This window comes from Aristolochia californica, unplaced genomic scaffold (genome assembly GCF_029961685.1).
Source record: "Aristolochia californica isolate CCGP_79_NKW_82.1479 unplaced genomic scaffold, dmAriCali1.0.hap1 SCAF_9, whole genome shotgun sequence".
NCBI lineage: Eukaryota > Viridiplantae > Streptophyta > Magnoliopsida > Piperales > Aristolochiaceae > Aristolochia > Aristolochia californica.
In genome coordinates, this window is record NW_027182290.1 from 10185824 (window position 1) to 10210087 (window position 24264).

At 37.6% G+C, this 24264-nt stretch overlaps 1 pseudogene; it reads left to right on the top strand.

Moving 5' to 3' along the window:
- Positions 1–6837: 6837 nt before the first annotated feature.
- Positions 6838–14592, top strand: LOC137940632 (glucan endo-1,3-beta-glucosidase-like; annotated as a pseudogene).
- Positions 14593–24264: the final 9672 nt, after the last annotated feature.

Below are 24264 nucleotides of genomic sequence, written 5' to 3' on the forward strand. Positions count from 1 at the left end.
TGAGCAACCTCTCTCACTTTGGGACTCTGATGTCTCTCTACCCTCAACTCCATTGGCATGCTGATGACTCGGCTCATCTCTTCTTCCAAACCACAAACCTTCCCCAACACTGGTTGTGCTGTTTCAAGGCTATCTTCTATCTTTTGTATCCTGATTTGGATTTCTTCATTGCTGAGAGTTTTCCCCATATTACCCTGCTCTGATACCACGTTATTACGGTCTCGGGTCATGGATCGAGTAACACGGCATGGGATTTGTGAATCCAGCACTGGTCTTGAGTTGTTGGACTCTGTAAGGAGGGTTAAAGACCCCTTCTTTGACTGGTCTTCCACATGTGATCAGTCTCCCTTTTGATGAACCCCTCTAGTGCTAGAATTATAGCTAGAAATGAAATATTATCACGTGGAGAGAGGATTGAAAGAGGTACCTTTTCTTGCTCACTTAAATCAGGGTTTCAACCTTGATTTGGTTGCTGCTTGTGCTAGGATTGAAGTCTTTACTGAGGGGGTAGCCTTGGCTCACGTTGATGGCTATTTATGCTCTGTTTTCATGATGACTCCCAAACTAGAGGAGTTGCACTAGTCCTTCACATGGAAGAAGCAAAAACTCTTCCTTTTTCTGCTCGTCAAGAGGGTTAGAACCCCTATTTGTTGTTGACGCTAAGGAGGAGGGAAGACCCTCTCTTTGGGCTCGGAAAAGGGGCAGGAAGCTCCTCTTCCAACAATGGATGATGATGGATGAAGGTGGATGAAGATGGATGGCAATGGAGAGTGAAGGATAGGTTGGTTTTTTGGAGTAAACCCTAAACTCGAGATGAAGAAGTGATATCAGCCTGTTTACACTAGGTTATTCTAAAATCTCAAAGCTTACCTATTTCATTCTGTTATGGACTCCATAGCATCAAGAGTGGCTAACCGGAGAAGAGAATAGATGGAGTAAACTTGTATTTTAGTACCTTAGGGGTTTAATTGTAATTTGAAGTTCCATAAGGGTTTAATTGTAATTATAGAACCTTTGATGTTTTCCTTGACCTATTTAGGGCGTCAAGTGAAGGAATGAAGACAAGCATTGATCATTAGTCTAAATGAGATCAGGTTCTCTCTCAAAAGAGGCCTAACGTGGGAGCTCCTTTCAAGGCTTCCTTCCTTCACCATTGGGCGTTCCAAGAGCCCCAAATCCTTCCCTTCCTCATCATTCAATCTGGAAGCTAGAGGAGATCGCCGGGTGACTCGATCCATGGCTAGAGAGCCTAACAACATGGTATCAGACAGGACCACCCTTGGTGATTCCTCTTCACCTGCAGAAATTCGAAATTTTGTGGAAGAAAACCATGTTGGTCTTCAATCTCAAATCAATGGCTTGGAGGGAAAATTCCAGATGTTGCTGTCACGCATGGAAGAAGGATTCACCCAGCTTTCAGTCCAGATGGCATCCTCATCACGTCCAGCAGATCCTCTCAACCCTCTGCCAACGCCTCCACCTCCTCCCCTGCGCCAAACACCTCAACCTCGTGGGGGCCTCAATCCAGCCCCTCCTACCGTGCCAAGGTACACAAAGCTTGATTTTCCAACGTATGATGGGTCCTCCGACCCTTTAATGTGGTTGCACAGGTGTGATCATTTCTTTTCCAATCAAGGAACTCTGCCCGAAGGCAAGGTTCCATTAGCCGCCTTCCACATGCTCGATGAAGCGCTTATGTGGTTTCATCAATTCAAAAACGAATTTGTGGTCTATGATTGGGAATTTTTCAAAGAAAATTGTATGCTACGGTTTGGTCCTCCGCTTCGCAGCAACCCCGTTGGGGATTTGGTCAATCTAAAACAGCTTGACACTATAGAACAATATCAGAAATTGTTCCAAGAAAAACTTGCTCGTGCAAGTCATTTGGTCCGACCTGAACTTTATGTCAATTTGTTCACGGCTGGCCTGGTAGAACCCCTTCGCCTAGAAGTGGAACTGGAAGCCCCCACCTCCCTAGCCCACGCCATGAATTTGGCAAGAGCATTGGACACCAAACAGCGCCTCTTCCGTGAGTCCTTAAACAAACGTCCTCCTTGGCAACCTCGCCCACAGCCCCATGGCCCTTATCCCACTCCCCCCAGGCCTCCTCCCAACCAACCATCACCACCACCACCAGCCTTTACACCCCCACCAGGATTTATCAAACGTCTGACAAAAGCAGAAATTGATCAGAGGAGGGCTCAGGGCCTATGTTTCAATTGTGATGAGAAATTCGTCAAGGGCCATCTATGCAAAAGACTATTTTGGGTCGAAATAGAAGACCCCTCAGAGGATGACTTTCAGGAGGATATGGACCAAACCGAGGAGGACACACCAGAGATCTCCCTCCATGCCATGACCGGACTGCATAGCACAAATACCATGCAGGTCCATGCCACCATGAACCATCATATTCTGCTAGCACTCGTGGACTCAGGCAGCACACATAATTTTATAAGCAGCCAGGCAGCACAACAGTTGGGGTTATCACTACAGCAGAAATCAGGAATATCAATCTCAGTGGCTAACGGTGACAAGGTCACCACAGTGGGGTTCGGTTCAGCAGTGCCCTTTACTATTGAAGGTCACTCCTTTGTAGCAGATTTTTTGGTCATACCGCTGGCTGGGTTTGACCTTGTCTTGGGAATTAAATGGCTACAGCGATTGGGTCCGATCTTATGGGATTTCCAATCCCTGACCATGAGTTTTAACCAGGACACACATCCGATCACCCTCCATGGCAATAGCGCCCAGAGGCCATGCAGCCTCCACACACTTTCGGTGGATCCTTCAATAGGGGATAACTTAGCTTCATTGTTGGCCGAATATGCTGATTTATTTCAGGCACCTGCCGACCTTCCTCCTATAAGAGAGTGTGATCACAGAATTCGTTTGAAGATGGGCACAGAACCAGTGGTAGTGCGTCCCTACCGCTATCCCCATGTGCAAAAAGATGAGATAGAACGACAATGTCAACAAATGCTACAACAAGATAAATTTCCAATTCCAGTGGTCGATGAATTATTGGATGAGCTACACGGCTCTCAACTATTTACAAAGTTGGACTTAAAATCTGGCTACCATCAGATTCGGGTTTATTCAGAGGATATCAAAAAAACTGCCTTCCGCACCCACCATGGTCACTACGAGTTCTTGGTGATGCCATTCGGGCTATCCAATGCCCCGTCCACCTTTCAAGCGCTTATGAACCAGGTATTTCGCCCTTTCTTACGGAAGCATGTCTTAGTTTTTTTTGACGATATCCTGGTCTATAGCAAAACTTGGGCAGCACACTTGCATCAATTGAGACAGGTTTTCACCATTCTCCGAGCACACCATTTATTTCTCAATCGTGCCAAATGTGACTTTGCCACATCCGAAGTAGCTTATTTGGGGCATGTGATCTCAGCATCCGGGGTGAAACCAGATTTCAGCAAGATACAATCGGTGATGGATTGGCCCACACCTCACACCGTTACAGCTTTGAAAGGGTTCCTTGGTCTCGCAGGGTATTATAGAAAATTTATCAAAGAATACGGTCACCTGGCAGCACCATTGCATAATTTACTGAAGAAGCATGCCTTTCAGTGGTCTCAGTTGGCAGACTCCTCATTTAACAACTTAAAACTGGCATTAGCGTCAGCACCAGTTCTCCAATTGCCCAACTTTGCCGAAAATTTCATCATAGAATGCGATGCATCCGGGGGAGGGATTGGTGCCGTCTTGCAGCAACAGGGTCACCCCATTGCCTATTTCAGCCGCCATCTCGCTCCTCACCATCACAAGTTAGCCACGTATGAAAGGGAACTTATCGGTTTGGCCAAAGCTGTGCAGCATTGGCGGCCGTATCTGTGGGGCAGACCTTTTGTGATCAGGACAGACCACTGTAGCCTCAAATATTTATTGGAGCAGCGCCTTACTACATCCCCACAACAACATTGGCTCAGCAAATTAATGGGATTCGATTTTCAGGTGGAATACAAACCGGGTTATCTCAACAGGGCAGCAGACGCTTTGTCACGCCGGGAACTAGAGGCTTCACATTTGCACGCATTGAGCCACCCCAAGTTGCCCTTGCTGGACACAATCCGTCAGGATACTAGCCATCATCTAGATCTCCTTGAGTTACAAGCTCAAATCGAAAACCATTCCAAGGACAAGAACTGGACACTACAGGACGGTCTCATTCTGTATAAAGGACGCATATATCTTCATCCTTCGTCGGTACTCATTCCTGCCATTATTGCCACCTTTCATGATAGTACACATGAGGGCCAGCAGAAAACATACTTCCGCCTCAGTCGGGAATTTTATTGGAGCTGGATGAAGCGGGTCATTGCTGAGTATGTTGCAGCGTGCCAGATCTGTCAGAGGAATAAGTCAGAATCCTTACAACCCGCCGGCTTGCTCCAGCCACTTCCACTTCCTTCACAGGTATGGGCAGATCTATCAATGGATTTTATCGATGGTCTTCCTCCTTCTGCAGGGAAATCTGTTATTTTTGTTGTGGTAGACCGGTTCTCGAAATATGCCCACTTTATGGCCCTCAGCCATCCGTATACAGCCACACAGGTCGCTCAGCTCTTCATGGATAATATTGTCCGTCTCCATGGCCTTCCGGAGACCATCACCAGCGACCGTGATGCGATCTTCACCAGTAAATTCTGGGGGGAACTATTTAAGCTCCATGGTTCTAAGCTAGCTTTTTCGTCAGCATACCACCCTCAAACAGACGGCCAGACAGAAGTGGTTAACCGCACATTGGCGATGTATTTGCGGTGCTTTGTGGGGGACACGCCCCGACTGTGGGTTCGTTGGTTAGCATGGGCGGAGTATTGTTATAATACCTCATACCACACCGCCTTGGGTACTACCCCTTTTCAAGTTGTTTATGGACGCGAACCTCCGCGACTACTTTCTTATGAACCGGGGTCTTCTCGGGTAGCAGCATTGGACCAAGCATTAGCCGACAGAGATGCAATGCTTGCTCAAGTCCGCCTTCAGTTACAACGTTCACAAGCAACTATGAAGCATACTTATGACAAAGGACACCGTCCCCTTTCCTTTGCACCTGGAGAATTTGTTTGGCTCAAACTTCAGCCATACCGCCAACTATCTCTTGCAGCCATCAAACGCCATAAGCTCTCTCCAAAATTTTATGGGCCATTCCAGATCATGCAACGTATTGGCACTGTGGCGTATCGTTTGAAACTACCACCAGACACCAAGGTCCATGACGTCTTCCACGTCTCCCTTCTCAAACCGTTCAAGGGAGACTCACCACTGAAATAGATCACGTCATGGAGTTTTAGGGTTAGGGTTACAATAATTCCCCATAATGCCCCTACATATAAATGTAATTAGAAATAACTCCTACTTAAAACAATATAAGAAATAAATCCTACTCAAAGTAATATAAGAAATAAATCCTATTGAGTGAGTTGTTGTTGCCTCCTTCGTTGTGTGACTCAGTGTGCTATTGAGTCCACAACAAAGCATAATATGAGTTGAGCTAGAATTCGTTTTTTCTTCACGTGACTATAGGGGAGAACGCTAGCTTGTAGCCTTGTCCTTTTGGGTCCCTCATGATCCTCCAGCTCATTTTGATAAGGTTGACAGCTCGTGAGATATTTGTGGATCCCACTTGATCTTCAAGTCTTCTAATTCAATTATGCTTGTGCTTCTTGATTCCTTAACTCATGCTTGCTTGGGTAAGGCTTCTGCTTGGTGTCCTACGTCTTCTAGGACTCTTCTTGGTGTCCACGTCCTCATGGTGGGTCCCACCAGCTTGAGCACTATGGTGGGTCCCACATTGTAACACAGAGTAAATCATGGTTTATTTTTCAATGTACCTTTTGGATATATAAAAATATGGTAAATCAGAGATTTGTTTTCCAATGTACCATTTGGGGGATATGGAAAGGTTATCATTTTTTTCTGTTGCAATTACAGAGCGATACAAAGAAACCAACTTTCTATCCGCCTTCAAGATCAGATGCTAGCACACCTATGCTTAAAGTTTAGAACAGATTTAGAGGGACTACAACAGCAAGAAACTCTTGATTCTCTCCCCAAAGCAATTTGGTCCATTATATCCCACTTTCTCTTTTATAATATCATTTATAAGGTGTATTTATTCCGTGGGGTTTCAAACACACTTTCGATTTAATTTGCCAAACTCACTTCTTAGGTAGATGATATGAATGTTTCAAGCTCTGTAGTCTTCTGGTCATCCCACTTGACGTTAATGGGGCTCCCACTAGCCCGTGGACGACGCAGGCGGCGGAGGTTTTGCAGGAAGTTCCCATCCTTGATTTTAATCTGATCTGATGGAAGCCTTCTATCCCACTCCAGCCAAAGACCTATACAAGTTCAGGCTGCTAGATTCTAGTAAAAAACACGGTTCGGTGTTGGTTCTTGCTTCTATGTTTGGTAAAAAGTTTGAAATCCAGCCAGAGTGTTTGGCATTTTTCTGAGCATAGAAAAGAAAATTCCTATCCATGATAGATGCAGCTTGACTCTTTGGTTGCTGCCATTAATGAAAGAAGTTTAGTCTATGGGAAGATTGACAGTATGCATAGTGTACTGTTGAGAACAATGAATAGATAATTGTATATACGTGGAGGCTTGCATGGAGATTTCGCATAAGATCCATTTAGAAACTTTCATCATGGTTGTCCTCTCAACAGCATAAATCAACAACTCTGTTGTTGCCCTTCTCCTCATGGTTGGATTGCTTCTACCAAATCTACCTCTTACAGGTCTACCTCTCTCATTCTCTCTCTGATTTTTGTAACTAAAGCTTCTTGCTTGATTTAATATTCTCTGTTGATTGACATGAACAATGCAGTTGGACAAACAGTCGGCGTTTGTTATGGTATGGAAGGCACATATCTTGTTGGAATTATGGTTTCAAATATATTATTTATGAAATAAAATTACCATGATTTGATAGGCATGGGGCCCACTTCTAGATGCTTTGTCATTGGATGTTCAGTACAGGGAATAATAGCCAGTACATCCCCCTGTAGAGTTAGATTAATTGTTGCATTGACTTAGTGGACACATCCCTTGGGAATAAGGAGATGTATCTCTCTTGAGGGGATGTATCTCTCCTTAGAAGATGTATCTCTTATAAGGGGATGTATCCTTATGAATAGTCATTAGTGCCACACCCTTTCGAAATCTATAAATTCCTCCATGGTCTTACAAGTGAGGCTAAGGCTATTTGCGCACCTAGTCTGGCTGAACGAGAGCAAGCTTATTACTTGTAAACGAATTATCAAAGGTTATCTTGTGCACTTCAAGTCTTATTTATATTCTTCAATATTAAAGGTATGCTCTCTTTATTCTTCTTATTTCAATTCTATGATATATGTATGGTTCTCATGATAAGGAGAATTATGAAGGATTTAATATCTATTTCTATGATGTTTATTTTATTATTATTAGACATCAAGTCTAAAAAATACAAGTGATTAATGCCTCTGTTGGTATCTTAGAGATAGATTCTAATTTTCTATATTTTTTCCATATTTGTTTAGAATTTTTTGGCTATTTATTTGTGAATGGAAATAAGTCTATTTTAGGTTTTTTGTGTTTTGGCGCTGCAGGAGGGCTTGTTGGTGCAGGCCTGCCAATGCGCGTGCCACTGTGCGCGGGCCTGCAAATGTGCGCGCCATTGTGCGCGGGCCTTCTGGTGTGGGCTGTTGTGCATGGGCCTGCCAATGCTCGGGCTACTGTTTGGGCATGCCTATTTACACGCGGGCTTGTGCGGTCCGAGTCTGTAATGACCCAGGACCATGAACCAAACCGGTTTTTGCTAATATAATGAGTTAGAATGTGTTTTAAGAGTTGTTTTGACCCAGAAATTTATTTTTAATGGAATTTTCATGTTATTTGGAATTTATTTGGCTATTTGAGATCCAAGACTATAGGTATGAAGATTTATGTGTTGATATTTTTTAAATAGTTCATATCTAATTGGTTTAGTTGTTGGATAATTATTTCTTTGCTATAATTTCTTGAAGTATTTATAATTTGTCTTATTGCATGCCTTGTTATATATTTATGTATTTTATGTGAAAAATAATTTAATTATATAATTTTCAAAATCCCCAAAGGGTAATACAAGTTGTATAATTAGATTAGTACATAGTAAATTAATTCATATGAATCCCCAAAGGGTAAGTATGAATTAATTTATTTGTTTTTTTTTTGTTTTTGATATTATTGTTTGTTTATTATGTGTGGAATAATTTGCCTAGTAACTCTCATGAATCCCCAAAGGGTAAGTGGGAGTACTAGATGGCTGAGATGATTGTATAATTATATATGTTCTCCCAAATATTGAAATATTTTTTGGATGACAGTAACATCCAGTAGTGAACATAATTTTGCTGAGTCCCTAAAGAAAAATGTATTTGATGGGACTAATTATGTCAACTGGTCACAACGGGTTGAATTAATGATACGAGGCTATAGGTTTGATAAGATTATCAAAGTGGATACTCCTCATCAAAGACCTTCTTGAATAAACTACCCCGATAATCTGAAACAGTATAAGGACCTTAGAAAATTCAAGGAATGGGATGATGCTAATGAAATTTCTAGGTCACATATTCTTGGGGCTCTAAGTGAGACTCTCTTGATGACTTATTTTCATGTCCCCACTACAAAAGAGATTCTCGACCAGATTGAGGCTAAATATGGTAAAAAGTCGTCTACTCACATCAATAACTTATGGCAAAAGTTCATTCATGCTAAATGCGCAGAAAATGCTGATGTGAGAAAACTTGTAAATGACATGCTTCTCATGGCAGATGAGTTACAATATCATGGTAGACCAATGGATGAACAACTAAAGTGGTCACCATTATCAACTCTTTACCCAAATCTCTCAAATATATTCAAGATTTTTATTCTTTGTCCAAGACAAAGTGGGATTATATTTGATTTGGTTAATATGATCGACCACCAGTCCGATAAACTCAATCCAAGTATTGAGTTGGATAAACCTTCACCTAGCACTAAAATAGTTTTGAAGCCGAAGAAGAAGAATTTTTAGAAGAAGGGAAAAAACTTTTGATTTCAAAACTTCAAGGACAAAAAGGTCAATCAACGAAGGGTTGAAGTACATGCAAATCAACGTGTTTGCTTCTTCTGTAATAAGCCAGGACATATAAAGAAGTATTGTAGGGCATTGAAAACCATACAAGAAGGGCAACAAGAGAACACTAGTGAGTCTTTATCTCTTGAAACTTGTACTATTTATATCAAGCCTTTTAGTTGGTGAGTTGATTCTGGTGCAACTATTTGTGTATCGAATGAGTTGTAGGGCTTCAAGGAGCTAAGAAAGATTGAGGATAGAACAAAATTTATTTACATGGGAAATGATGAAAAGGCCATTGTGGAAGGCGTTGGAACTTACCGGCTCAAGCTTATTGATAACAAGTTTTTTTATTTAGAAGATTGTCTTTATGCTCCTTCTATGAGAAGAAGTCTATTATTTGTATCTTGTCTTGAGAAACTTGGATTTACATTTTACTTTGGAAGTGGAAAGTTTTTTATGTTATAAGATGATAAAGTTATTTTGAGAGGTTTTTGAAATTTTGGTCTATATCAATTGCAACTTAGTGGAAGTATGGTGTTCAATGTTTCTACTTCTTCGGATATAAAAAAATAAATTGTATTTTTGGCATTTACCACTAGGGCATATAAACAAGGATAGAATTACAAGACTTGAGACACAAGGATTATTGAAAAATCTTTCACATAATGATTTTCCTATTTGTGAGTGTTGTATATATGGGAAAATGACAAAGATACCCTTTCCATCCAATGGCTCAAGAAGTTCTCATGTTTTGGATATTATTCATTCTGATATATGTGGACCTATGAATGTGAATACTCGTAATGGTCATTCATATTTTATCACACTTATAGATGATTGCTCAAGATATGGAAGAGTATATTTACTGTAAAGAAAAAATGAGGCCTTAGATTATTTCAAAACCTTCAAATTAGAGGTAGAAAATGTCACAGGAAGGAAGATCAAAACATTGCACACAGACAGAGGTGGAGAGTATTGTTCGGAGTTATTCTCTGAATTTTGCAAGTCAAACGGGATTATCCATATGTTTAGCATGTCTTATACACCTGAACAGAACGGTACTGCTGAAAGGAGAAATCGAACCTTACTAGAGATGGTAAAATCTATGATGGCACTTGCAAATTTGCCAATATCCTTTTGGGGTGAAGCACTATTGACAGCTACCTATATCTCAAATAGAGGGCCTTCAAAGTCAGTTGAGAAAACACCTTATGAGTTATGGTCAGGCAAAACTCCTTGTCTTGACCATTTTAAAGTATGGGGATGTGTTGCTCATGTTTTAAAACTTGATCCTAAGGACTAATTGAAGGGTAAGACTCAAAGATGTTTATTTCTTTGGGTACTCTGAACATTCAAAAGGATATAGGTTATATGATCCCAAGGAGAAGGTGATTATTGAAAGTAGACATGTAAAATTCATTGAGGATAGATATGATTGTGATGAAGATTTAGGTACGAAGTCTCACTTGGAAGAATATGTTGAAATGTTTTCTTCTGAATCTCAGTCTACTATAGAGAATTCCACCCAAACGGATATTCGAACAGGGACTAGAGAAAGAAAACCTAGTCAACTCCTATCATCTTTAGATTTTTATACCTATGCTGGAGAAACTTATGAAAGAAAAAGGTTGAATGAAGATGTTATTGATCATGACACTTACGAGGAAACACTCCTTGATGTGGATTCTGACAAGTGGAAGTTGGCAATGGAAAAAGAGATGGACTCTATGTATAAAAATGAAGTTTGGAAACTTGTTGATCCTCCTACATCGGTTAAGCCTATTAAGTGCAAGTGGATTTTTACAAGGAAGAAAAATGTTGAAGGTAAAGTTGAAGGATTCAAAGCTTGCCTTGTTGAGGGTTTTACTCAACAATACGGGATTGATTATGATGAAACACTCTCTCCTGTTGCATGAATACAGTCTATTCGAGCTTTCTTGGCATTGGTTGCATATTATGACTATGAGTTGTTTCAAATGGATGTTAAAACCGCTTTTCTAAATGGAAATTTGGATGAGGAGATTTATATGGAACAACCACATGGATTTGTTAGACCTGGAACTGAAGCAAAAGTGTGTAAGTTGGACAAGTCTATTTACGGTTTGAAACAAGCCTCAAGACTATGGAATATCAAGTTCAATGAAACAATTATAGCATATGGTTTTACTCAGAATCCAGAAGATCATTGTGTTTATATCAAACAGTGGGAGATCGCATTGCCTTTCTTACTTTATATGTAGATGATATTTTATTAGCCGGGAATGATATTCAGTTACACCAAGGTATAAAGACATGGTTGTTTCAGACATTTGATATGAAAGACCTTAGGGAAGCTTCTTATATTCGTTGCATTAAAATTCTACGGGATAGAGCTTTGCAAAAATTGAGTTTGTCTCAAGAGAAGTATATCGACACTCTTCTGGATCGGTTTCACATGTCCAACTGTGTACAAGGTAAAGTACCTTATGATAACACTAAAAAGATGAGTCAGGTGGATTGTCCTTCTCGCCTCAAAGATAAGTTGGATGAATCTAAGTATCCATAGGCTTCTACTGTGGAGAGTTTTATGTATGCTCTTATATGTACAAGACTTGATCTTGCTTATGCTATTGGGGTTCATAGCCGGTTTCAGGCAAATCCAGGTTTCACTCATTAGAAAGGGGTTAAATGGGAAATGCGCTATCTAAAACAAACAAAGTCATATGTTTTGAATTATCGGGCAGACAAATTGGAATTGATTGGTTATTCCGACTCAGATTATCAAGGATGTATTGATACCTGCAAGTCTACTTCTGGTTTTATCTTTATGTTTGGTGGAGGTGCCATTTCTTGGAAAAGCAAGAAGCAAAACTCTGTCGCACAATCAACCTTGGAGGCAGAATATGTGGCTATGAACTTAGCTACAAGGGAGGTTGTCTATCTTCGCAAATTCTTGCGAAGTCTTCTAGTGGTAGACTGTGTGGAGCGACCTATTCCTCTTTTTTGTGATAACGTATCTGCTATTGCTATCATGAAAGATCCGAAGTGTCACTCCAAGGCTAAACATATCGAAGGGAAATACCACTACATAAGAGACATACTGAAGAAGGAGGAGGTTGTTATTTATAAAATATCTTCTCTGGACAACTTTGTTGATCCACTAACCAAGTGTCTTCTCATGATTAGTTTCACTTTCCATGTGGGGAACATGGGTTTGATTTGTTTATAATTGATGAGACCATGTAGGAGAACATTGTTTTGTATGCATAGTGGTCTCAATGATTTGTAATACTATGTCATGACATTGTAATTTATATTCCATGGAATGACCATTTTGAAAGAATGATTTTAAAAGAATGCATATGCTTTTATGTGATAATATGAGTACTCAGTGTATGCCTTGAGATTTAGCTTCCCTATTAGGCATGCACTTGTACGTGTATATGTGAGGGTCTCAATAGGGAGTGACGGTTGAGTCTCTAAATTGTCTAGGCCAATGGGACTGCATAGGCACAATTTCCTTTACGGCTAATACTCATGCTGGTATAGATCTTTACCCTGAGCTCATGTACTGAGTATGCTATGGACGGTGAGATGCCTTGATGTCCAGCTTTTATATTAGGTATATACTTGTATGTATATATAGAAGGGTCTCAATAGGAAGTTAGGGTTGGATGTCTAAATTATTTAGGCCTATGGTACTGATTAGGCACAGTTACCTTAGTGGCCAATACTCGAACTGGTACAGAGCTTTACCCTAAGTTCAGGTCCGAGTATGCTATGAATGGAGACCGCTGAACTTGCAAATTTGACAAGTATGGATTTGGTTTATTCCCCAGCCTTGGATATCTAAGATATATATTGTCTAGGTCCGGGTTAACTACACATGTATAACTACACATGTATATTAAAGTATTTAAGGTAATGCTTGTGGTCATGGTATGGTTTTATGCTTCAAGATTGATTTTTTATGGTTTTTCAAAAATCGGAATTTGAAATGGATTTGAAACCAAGTGGGAGTTTGTTGGAATTATGGTTTCAAATATATTATTTATGAAATAAAATTACCATGATTTGATAGACGTGGGGCCCACTTCTAGATGTTTTGTCATTGAATGTTCAGTACAGGGAATAATGGCCAGCAGATCCCCCTGTAGAGGTAGATTAATTGGTTGCATTGACTTAGTGGACATCCCTTGGGAATAAGGAGATGTATCTCTCTTGAGGGGATGTATCTTTCCTTAGAGGATGTATCTCTCCTAAGGGGATGTATCCTTATGAATAGTCATTAGTGCCACACCCTTTCGAAATCTATAAATTCCTCCATGGTCTTACAAGTGAGGCTAAGGCTATTTGTACACCCAGTTTGGCTGAATGGGAGCAAGCTTATCACTTGTAAACGAATTATCAAAGGTTATTTGGTGCACTTCAAGTTCTATTTATATTCTTCAAGATGAAAGTTATGCTCTCTTTATTCTTCTTATTTCAATTCTATGATATATGTATGGCTCTCATGATAAGGAAAATTATGAAGGATTTAATATCTATTTCTATGATGTTTATTTTATTATTATTAGACATCAAGTCTAACAGGTTTACCCTTAGAGCAAGAAGTGGTCAATCTTTACAAATCTAAAAATATCAAAGAAATGAGACTCTACTACCCTCTGCTGCAAGCTCTCAACGCACTCAGAGGATCCAACATTGAAGTCATCCTGGGCATCGAGCAGTACAGACTCCATGAACTCGCCAACAACCCTTCTGCCGCAACCACTTGGGTCCAAAACAACGTTCGAAACTACTGGTCTGGCATCCATTTGAAATACATCGGCATTGGGAATGAAGAAATCCCCGGCCGTAATGCTCAGTTCATCCTTCCCACCATGCGCAACGTCTATAACACGATTAAAGCCACTGGTCTACATAACCAGATTAAGGTGTCAACAGAAGTTGCCACGAGCGTCGTGGTAGATTCTTACCCCCCTTCAAAGGGCCAGTTCTCACCTCAAGCTCGACCCATAATGGAACAAATTCTACGGTTTTTGACCGACACAGGCGCTCCACTTCTTGCCAATGTCAACCCTTACTTCAGTTAAAAAGATAGCAGAGGTTCCATATCTCTTCCTTATGCCTTGTTCACTGCCCCACAACCTATCAGGTAAGATCTTCCTTATCGGTACCAAAACCTTTTTTATGCCATTACCGACGCTCTATACGCAGCCGTGGAGAAGATGAATGTCGTCGGAGTGCCCATTGTTGTGTCCGAGAGTGGTTGGCCATCGGCAGGGAACGCCGCAACCACCATCACAAATGCGAAGACTTACAACCAGAACTTGATTCCACATGCAAGGCAAGGGACACCAAGGAGGCCAGGAAAGGGTATAGAGACTTACGTCTTTGCTATGTTCAATGAGAACAACAAACAGCCGCCAGGAGAAGAGCGCAATTTTGGGCTCTTTTATCCTAATAAACAACCTGTTTATCCTGTCACATTCCCTTGAGGATCATTTGTGGAAGCCATGGGATCGACATATAGAACTGAATAAGAACAACTTGGTCCTAGATGGAAGACCAAGAACTAAATAAGTGATGTCTAAACAAGTAGTTTGGGTGAGATAGCGCTCAGTTTGATTACTGTTGGAAGATAAGATCAAGCCCACACGACCAAGGAAGGCCCACATATCTAAGATTACTATAAGATGGGCCACATGACCAAGGAAGACCCACAAGATGGGCCCAAGCCCATAAGAAGTAGGACCCACAATGATTACCATGAGTTGGCATCCTTATCACATATGTTGGAAGATCAAGAAGGAGTCGCAAAAGTATCTTATCTTATGGTCACGTCAAAGAAGAGTTTTAGTTTGAGTTATGTTTGTCTTTTATCTACATTGAGTTATTTAATTATGCTAGGACTTATCTTTAAGTGTTAGAGTTTGGATGTAATTGGGACAAGGGTAGTTTTATTGTAATTTGACTCTACTACCTTCCTCTATTATAAATAGAGGTTCATGTACTTTGATTACAACAAGTTATTAATGTCAATGAAGTATTTCACTTTTCCATAAATTTAACATGGTATCAGAGCAGGTTCTATGAGCTGACTTGGTCAACTCACGGAGGTAATGTGATCCTTTTCTCTAAACCCTAAACCCTAAGTCTAGGTTCGTAGTTATTTTTTTAGTCCCTATATCCATAGTTTTCTTTGTGGTTTTTACCTCTATACGGAGTTTTTCATATTGAAAATTATATATTGACAGAAAGATATTTGAGTCTAGTTTCCAAATAAAAATGATTTTTTCCAATCGGAGTTATCTACAGAGAGATGTTGATATTTGAATGATAGAAGGTCAGATTGAAAAAAGGTTCGAGCAGCAGCAGCAATCTTTAGATTCCGAGGTATTTTTTGCTATCAAGAACTAGACTTTATATGGAGAAATATATATCAAAAGAAATATCTGTAATTATATTCTTTTACCTATTCAAATTTTTTTTTATCTGAGTTATCTACAAAGAGAAATCGATATTTGAAGCAGCAAAGGTCAGATTAAAAAAGAGGTTCGAGCGGCAGCAAAAAGCTTCAAATTATGAGGTATTTTATGATATAAAAAAAGAGACTTTATATGGAGAATTATATATCAAAAGAAAGATACGTAAGTTTATTTTTCTTACCTATTTAACCAATTCTCGGTATGATTTTTTTATAAGGAGATTATTCTTGGAAGAGTCGATGGTCATTCCAGAAAGAAAAGGAGAAACAGTACTTAGTTCGGCCAGATGACAGAGACCGAAATATATAAGATTATTTATCTTCTAATAATTATATTTTATGAAGAGAAGTTATGCTTGAATGAAAGGTATTTAAGTATAATTTCATAATGAGAAAATTTCATGTTAATCTGATCTATATTTAAATAAATATTCACATTGGAAGAATCAAAGGTCAAGCTGGTATTCTGTTACATTGAAAATCCGAATTTAAGCAGATTGTTTAGTGTCATTTTTTGAGTTGATATATCATGAAAATATCTCACTTCTCCCAGGTTTGAGGGATTATTTATACATCTCTGTTATTTGGGCCTATTGCTACATCTATGATATTTGGTTTATGATATTTGGTTCATGCTGGGATCACTGCCATTACTTCCCAGCTTGAGGGGGAGAAGTACATGCAGTACAAGAAAGAGGTATTTATTCCTTATGTTGTGGATAAGTTTATGTGACCAAAATATTCAAGAAAGGGGGAGCACAAAAGATGAAGCTTGTGCATCTAAGAAAAAAATATTTATATCGGATTATGATTATTTCATGGGTCCTTCTACAAGATTTATTATTTTGGTTCATGTTATATGTATTGGAAGATGGTCGTGTTATATTCAGTTGTAGCTATTATGTCTCTTTGGGGACATTATTATTGAAGAAGAGGTGACCTCATGTTATCATTTATTTTACCCCATCAAAAAGATAAAAATTATTTGTGGTTGGGAGTCCATGACAGAGGAACTTCATTCCCGTCAAAAAGATCAAAATTATTTGTGGTTGGAAGTCCATGATGGAGGAACTTACTATTACATCCATGTTACGCGCCCCCCCTCCTGTAATGGCTTTTATGACTCCTACCACTTGAGAGTTGTTGTCCTGTGGAGGGACACGGTGGTGGACACTTCAGAGCAATGCCGTTAGACACACTACCGATAGAAGACAGAGTGTACCCTACATCCAGCATTAGGACTGGAGTATGAAGCAATGACTTACCGGCTAGGAGTGATTTTTACTCTCACTTATGCCATAGAGCCTCATGGAAGGATGCAATAGCATGAGGGGGAATGTTGGAAGATGAAGGCATATTAGAAGATGTGCCATTTTATACAAAAATATTTTATACATCAGTTGCAGCAAGCTGGGAGTTCATGTTGTTCTCTCACCCCCAGCTTGAGGGGAGTGTTGGAAGATCAGCTCAAGCCCACACGACCAAGGAAGGCCCACATATCTAAGATTATTATAAGATGGGTCACACGACCAAGGGAGACCTACAAGATGGGCCCAAACCCATGAGAAGTAAGACCCACAATGATTACCATGAGCCGGTATCCTTATCACATAAGTTGGAAGATCAAGAAGGACTCACAAAAGTATCTTATCTTATGGTCAAGTCAAAGAAGAGTTTTAGTTTGAGTTATGTTTGTCTTTTATTTATATTGAGTTATTTAATTATGCTAGGACTTATCTTTAAGTGTTAGAGTTTGGGTGAAATTGGGACAAGGGTAGTTTATTATACTTGGACTCTACTACCTTCCTCTATTATAAATAGAGGTTCATGTACTCTGATTACAACAAGTTATTGATGTCAATGAAGTATTTCACTTTTTCATAAATTCAATAATTACTAAATCTGAAACTTAATGAACGTTACGTGCTGTATAACATCGTTACTTCCAAAACCTATATAATTCGGATAAGCCTGACGCTGGCCACATTCAAAAGGGCTTTTTTTTAAAGTGTTTTGGAGAACAAAACAATGTTCTCCCTTACACCCCTCTTTCATCTTCTCAACGAAATGACATAGAAAGTTGCAGAATCTTTACCAGAATTTTTTTTTATTAAAGTGTTTGATCTTGCTAACAACGTCATCTCAGGACGGATATAGTCTTTTAAAGATGTGAATCTTCCAGTCATCGACTTGGAGAAGAAGTGTCTTCTTCTCGCTATCTTGTCTCAAAATCAGTGGTAGACTAGCGGTCATGGAAAAGAAAATGAAAAACCTCAAAAATTAATAGAAAATTGAATAGAAAATGAGCTCATCTCTGAGTCTTTAAAGCGATCAAAGTTGTGGTAACCCAAGGAAAGTGCCAGGAAGCTTAAAATCATTGTTGACCTGCGAGCTTGACACCAAACTCATACAGGGCTTTACCTTTTGAGCATTCAATAGCTATCGATTTTCAAATGGGTGGGAGGAAATCGTCACATCTGTGTATACCTCTTTCTTCTATAAAATCAACAATGAGCCTAGCTAGGACCATCACTATCTCCATGGCTATCTTCTCCTTATCCACATGTAACCTTTTCATGGCGGCAACTTTCCTTCAAGTGGGAGTTCTGATTTCCATCTCTGGTCTCGCAGGTTATTTTCTGTCTTTCTCATCGATGTACTACTCGTATATCTAAACTTATTCATGGTTTTGCTACCTGTAATCGTAAAGCTTAAGATGCATGATTTTGTATAACTCGATGCTAGTAATATCTGAGTCCTGTATTTGAGGACTAAGATTAACTTAATTGATCAAAGAAAATTTTAGCATACTACCCATTTTTTATAAATAATAATACTAATAAACTTTTTAATTTAATTAAAATAATACCCAACTTTGACCTGTCAACTACACATGTATACACACAAAAGTGACTTGTAAGCTTTGACCCCTTACATAGCACCACGTCATCACTCCACATCAGCATCTGAAGAGTCTTACACCATGTCACCCACAACGTCATAAGTAATGCACATCATCCTTCATGTAGATGACACATCATCTACCACGCCCTCCACACTAATTTGCTTTTTTCTTTCATTTTTTTTTCATGATTGATTTAGGTTATTTTATAATAAAAATAATTTAAACATTAATATCTGGTTTTAAAAATTTTTGCACATTTCATTTCAATACCTTCACATTAATAAAATAAAAATAAAAAAATTGATTAATAAAAAAATTTAATTTTTTTAAAATAATTAATACCTTATTTTTCTTAATACCTTATTAATAACTTAATACCTCAAAGTAATTATTTTAAATTAAGATATTATTTAATTTTATAAATTATTTTTTAAAATTCTTATTTGTTGGTACAAATTTTCTACCTTCTTTTTTATAATAAAAAATCTAAAATTCGTCCATTAATTAATTAAAAATATTAATCTTACCTATTTAACACCTTTTTATGATCAATTTAAAATATTTTTAATTAAAAAATAATTTGAAAATTTTATTTATTTTATTTATTTTAAAATCTAATTTATCTGCATGCGCCTTATTACATGATATTTACAATAATAAATTATAAAATAAGTATATTAATTAAAAAATTTACTCTTACCTATTTAACACCTTTTAATTATCTATTTAAAATTTTATTAGTTGAAAAAATATTTGAAAAAATTATTTTAGAGTTTACTAATCTAATTTATTGGTACATGTTTTATTACCTTATCGAAACACAGTTCATTACCTTTAATTTATTAAATAAAATATAAATTTGAATATTAATTATTATAAAACGATCTTCAAATCTGATTAACACCTACGATTATCGATTTAAGATATTTTCAAATTTTAAAAATATTTTTAAAAAGATATTTTAGTTTTTAATAATCTTATTTTTCAGTACATGTTTTATTACCTTCAACTTATTGTAATAAAGTATAAATTTGTTTTACTATATAATAAAAAATATAGCATTATATATTAAAAACGATTTTTTTAAATATTAGAAATTTTTATTTAATTTTTAAAAATCTTATGTCGGTACATGTTTGTTTACCTTCTATTTATTTTAATAAATTATAATAAATATATATATATATATATATATATATATACTTATAAAAAATTATATTCTAATCAATTTAATACCTTTCATTATCGATTTAATATTTTTTTCAATTTTTTTATTTTAAATTATTTTTTTAAATCTTATTTTGTTTGTATACGTTTTATTACCTTATAATTATTATAATAAGATATAAATTTTAGATATTAATTATTAAAAAAACTCTATTTAATTTAATTAACACCTTTAATTTCATTACTCCAATCAACCAACCATAAAAAAATTCTTCTTTTACTTAAAAGTTTGTAACATAATATAATAAGTGCACATGAAGAAGTCATAAAAAAAAACTCATTGCGTCCATTTCCTTATATCCACATTTTTGTAGATGCGTATATTGCCTAATGTGAAACATATTGAATCACATCAGAAACATAGAAAAATAAATAAGCCTTGGTGTAGCGTTTTCTAAAATTTACCTTGATTTTAAATACTTTCATGGTTGTTTGAAATTTTAGTAATACAAAAGCACATAATGAGGGTGTTCAGAAAGCGCCTTATCCCAACCATACACTAAATTCTTTCATTTATGCCTGCTTTTTTTTCCTAGATTCACAAACCATAAATGAAGATTCCCTCTGTTATCCTTTTCCATACTGCCTCAAAAGCATACCTCCAGATTCCAACTCCCAACCGTCTACAACATGAATACTTGAAACTTCCCAAAAGTACCTACAAAATCATAAACAAAAGCTAAGAGGAACTTTCCAAAGTAGCAATATAAAAGAAAATTAAGAATTCGCCTACACTAAAGACTCTTAACATCAGAATCACAGTAAAGGTTACTAGTGCATTCCCGAGCATGAAATATATAAAATAAAATAAAAACAACTCCAAAAATCATTCATACCTGTACAATATCTGTTTTATTTTTGCAATCACTACACTCAATTGAATTATTTTTAAGGTTTGTAATGGCAATCAACAACTGACATGAAACATAAATTGCACAAAGTTTCACTTATTGTTGGAAGATGGGCCCATGTCCACACGACCAAGGAAGGCCCACATGTCCAAGTGTGTGGAAGATGGGCTCAAGCCCATAGACCAAGAGGTAGAGTAACTTTTTTTATAATATACTGAAATACAACATATATACCTAAACAGATAATTAACCAAAACAAACATGGTTACTACACTAATAAGCAATTTAATGTAGAATTAAAAATATAAAATAAGATATTATATTAATTAATGATTGTAGTTTATTGTACATTAATACAATAATTACGTGTGACAATTAACTGTGCACTAATTAATTATAAAAATAAATAAATAAAAAGTAAAAAATAACATAAATAAATAAATAAATATATTAATTTCATAAGATATATTTTAAAATAAAAATAATAATTAAACAAAAATAATTAATCAAATGTTAACTTTAATAGTATTTTAATTACCACTCTTAAATCACTAATTTAATACAGTAATAAAAAATGAATATAATAAATAAATAAATATATTATTTTATCAATAACACAGGATAGATTCTTAGGTGTTATTAATTAATAACAAATTTCCACAAAATTTAAAACCATTGGTTTAATTAATTATAAAAAATAGAATAATTAAACAAAATAATTGATCAAATGTTTACTTAATAATATTTTAATTATCACTATTAATTCACTAATTTAATAAAATAATAAAAAATGAATATAATAAATAAATAAATATTTTATTTTGTTACTAACGCAAGATAGATATTTTTGTAGTATTAATTAATAATATATTTTCATAAAATTAAAAACCATTAGTTTAATTAATTATAAAAAATAGAATAATTAAAAAAAATTTGATCAAATGCTTACTTTAACAATATTTTAATTACTAGTTTTAATTTTCTAATTTAATATAGTAATAAAATAAATAAATAAATAAGTATATTCTATTTTATTAATAACATCAGATAGATTATTAATAACATATATATAATTAAAAATTTAAAAACATGCTTGATAATGAATCGAGTTATTCGTAATAGTCCACAATTTATAACATAAAAGCAAACATTTAGATAATAATGAGTTTGTGCCTTTAATATTAAAATAATCAAGTTACTCGTTTAGTACATATGAAAGACAACATACATGTTCAAAAGCAGTAAGATACAATAATCAATAATCATTCCACATGTGAGTCGCTAAGGCATCTCGGTATTGTGCAACTCTTGTGGATTGTAATGCACGTTGCCTCTGAATATTTGTTGATTGGTTGTCTTCATCCACAAGACTATTGCTATCATCGCTATCTTTATCATTATTTACACCTTATTCGACCTCATCATGTTATGGTCCTTCGCCATGGATCTAGTAACTCGGCGAGTTGAATAAGAATCCATCACTGTTTGAGGGTTTCTTAACACGTTTTTTGTGAAAAGAACTCTCTTCTACTTTTCCTTTCATGTTAGGATTGAAAAGGACTTTCCATTTCTCAATTATAGATTCAACCAGCAAGTTAAAGAAATGTTTAAGCACTCAGATATGAAAACCCTATTTTATAACTCACGTCAATAGGTATAAATCCCTAAAACCATGCATCTACTATCTTATACGTAAAAGAGACCAGAGAAGACCGTTCCAAACTCGGAAAAGGTAATCAGAAATACCTCTTGAAGATCTCCTCCACCTAGCGACTCGAATGCCTCCTCCTTTGATGACAAGGCTCACGCAAACCTCCTCCTCTTGCTACTGGTTCGTGGCAGAGATAGATTGCTCTTGCAAATTGGAAGAGAAGGGTGATTCCTCTTCCTCTTCCTCCCACGATCTCCTCAATGACTCTTCAATGGATGCAGCAAACCACCAAGAGAGTTCACGCCAAGAACCCTAGAATAGGGAGCTTAGCAAGAACCTAATTACTCTATTTTAATCTAAATCCGAACTTACCATTATTTCTCCTTCCTTACCCTTTAAATAGGGTCATTCACGCCAAGATAGGTTAGGGATAGGGTTATAAATCCCAACAATACCCCTACCTTCAAGTCTTATTACATACTCAATAAAATTCGAAATTAAAAGTAACATAAATAATAAAAGTAAAAGTAGGTGACTCAGTGAGTCATTGTCTCCTCCTCTGAGTGACTCGGTTTGCTATTGAGTCCATAACATCTGCCTCCCCTTGGAGAAAGAGCTTGTCCTCAAGCTCATAAGCTGGATAGACCTGTTTGAAGGTCTCTAACCGCTCCCATGTCTCTGCCTTGGGGTCTGTAGCGGTCCACTGCATGAGGATGTCCCATTGGTCATTCGTCACACGCGCCCATAACTCCGCGTAGGTTGTCAGAATGGCGTTGTCATTGTCCACTGGAGGAAGTAGGGGTTGGCCCCTTGTAAGGTTTTAGGAGTAAGACATGAAACACATCATGCAGCTGCGCTGTGTCCGGTAATTTTAGTTGATACGCCACCTGCCCTATGCATCGAACGATGGCAAAGGGCCCAAAATACTCGGGGGAGAGCTTATGGCACGCTGGCCTGGAGAGAGAGTGCTGTCGGTACTGCCGGAGACGTAGCCAAACATTGGCCCCAACCACATAGGAGACATCCCGGTAGCCCTTGTTGTAAGTCGTAGTCATCCAGTCCTGAGCCTTTTGTAGCTGGTCTGTAATTGTCTTCAACATCTGATCTCGATCTATGAGCGCCTCATCAATGGCGTCCACACGGGTGGTCCCTCCCATAAAGAACTCGGAAAGGAGAGGACTGCAAGGCTGAGTGGAATGAAGTGTTATAACAGTATTCTGCCCAGGGTAGCCACTGAACCCATTGTTTCGGTTGATCTCCTATGAAGCACAGGAGATACATCTCGAAGGTCCAATTAACCACCTTGGTTTGGCCATCCATCTGAGTGAGATAGGCGGAGGAGAATTTCAATTGCGTGTCACTAAGGTGAAACAGTTCCCTCCAGAAAGTACTCATGAAAACAACATCTCGATCACTGACAATAGTTTATGGGATGCCATGTAAGTGTACAATATGCTCCAAGAAGGTCTGTGCCACACGAGCTGCCGTGTAGGGGTGAGCCATCAGGATAAAATGACCATACTTGGAGAAGCGATCAACCACCACAAACAAAACAGACTTCCCGGCTGAGAGGGGAAGACCCTCCATGAAGTCCATCGAAATATCTGCCCATACTAGAGTAGGGAGAGCTAGAGGCTGGAGAAGACCCGCAGGACTCAAATGATCTGATTTGTTCCTTTGACACACCTGACAGTCGGAGACATATGTAGTAATGAAGGACTTCATAGCTGGCCAATAGAAATCTGCCCGAAAACAGCACAACGTCTTCTGTAATCCCTCATGGGTAGAATCATGATAAGCCGAGAGAATGGCTAGAATCAACTTGGACTGGCTAGAAGGTAAATCCGCTTCTTATAGCAAATTAGTGAATCCCGAACGGACCACTTAGAATCCATTTCCCCATTGGAAATTTTACGGTGCAGCTCCTGTAGTGCTGGAAGTGTGGCTTGTGCATCGCACACCATGTCTAGAATGAGGAAACACGGCTGACTAACGACATAGACGAGTTGCTGATGTTCAAAACGTTTGGACAAGGCATCCACGCCTTCT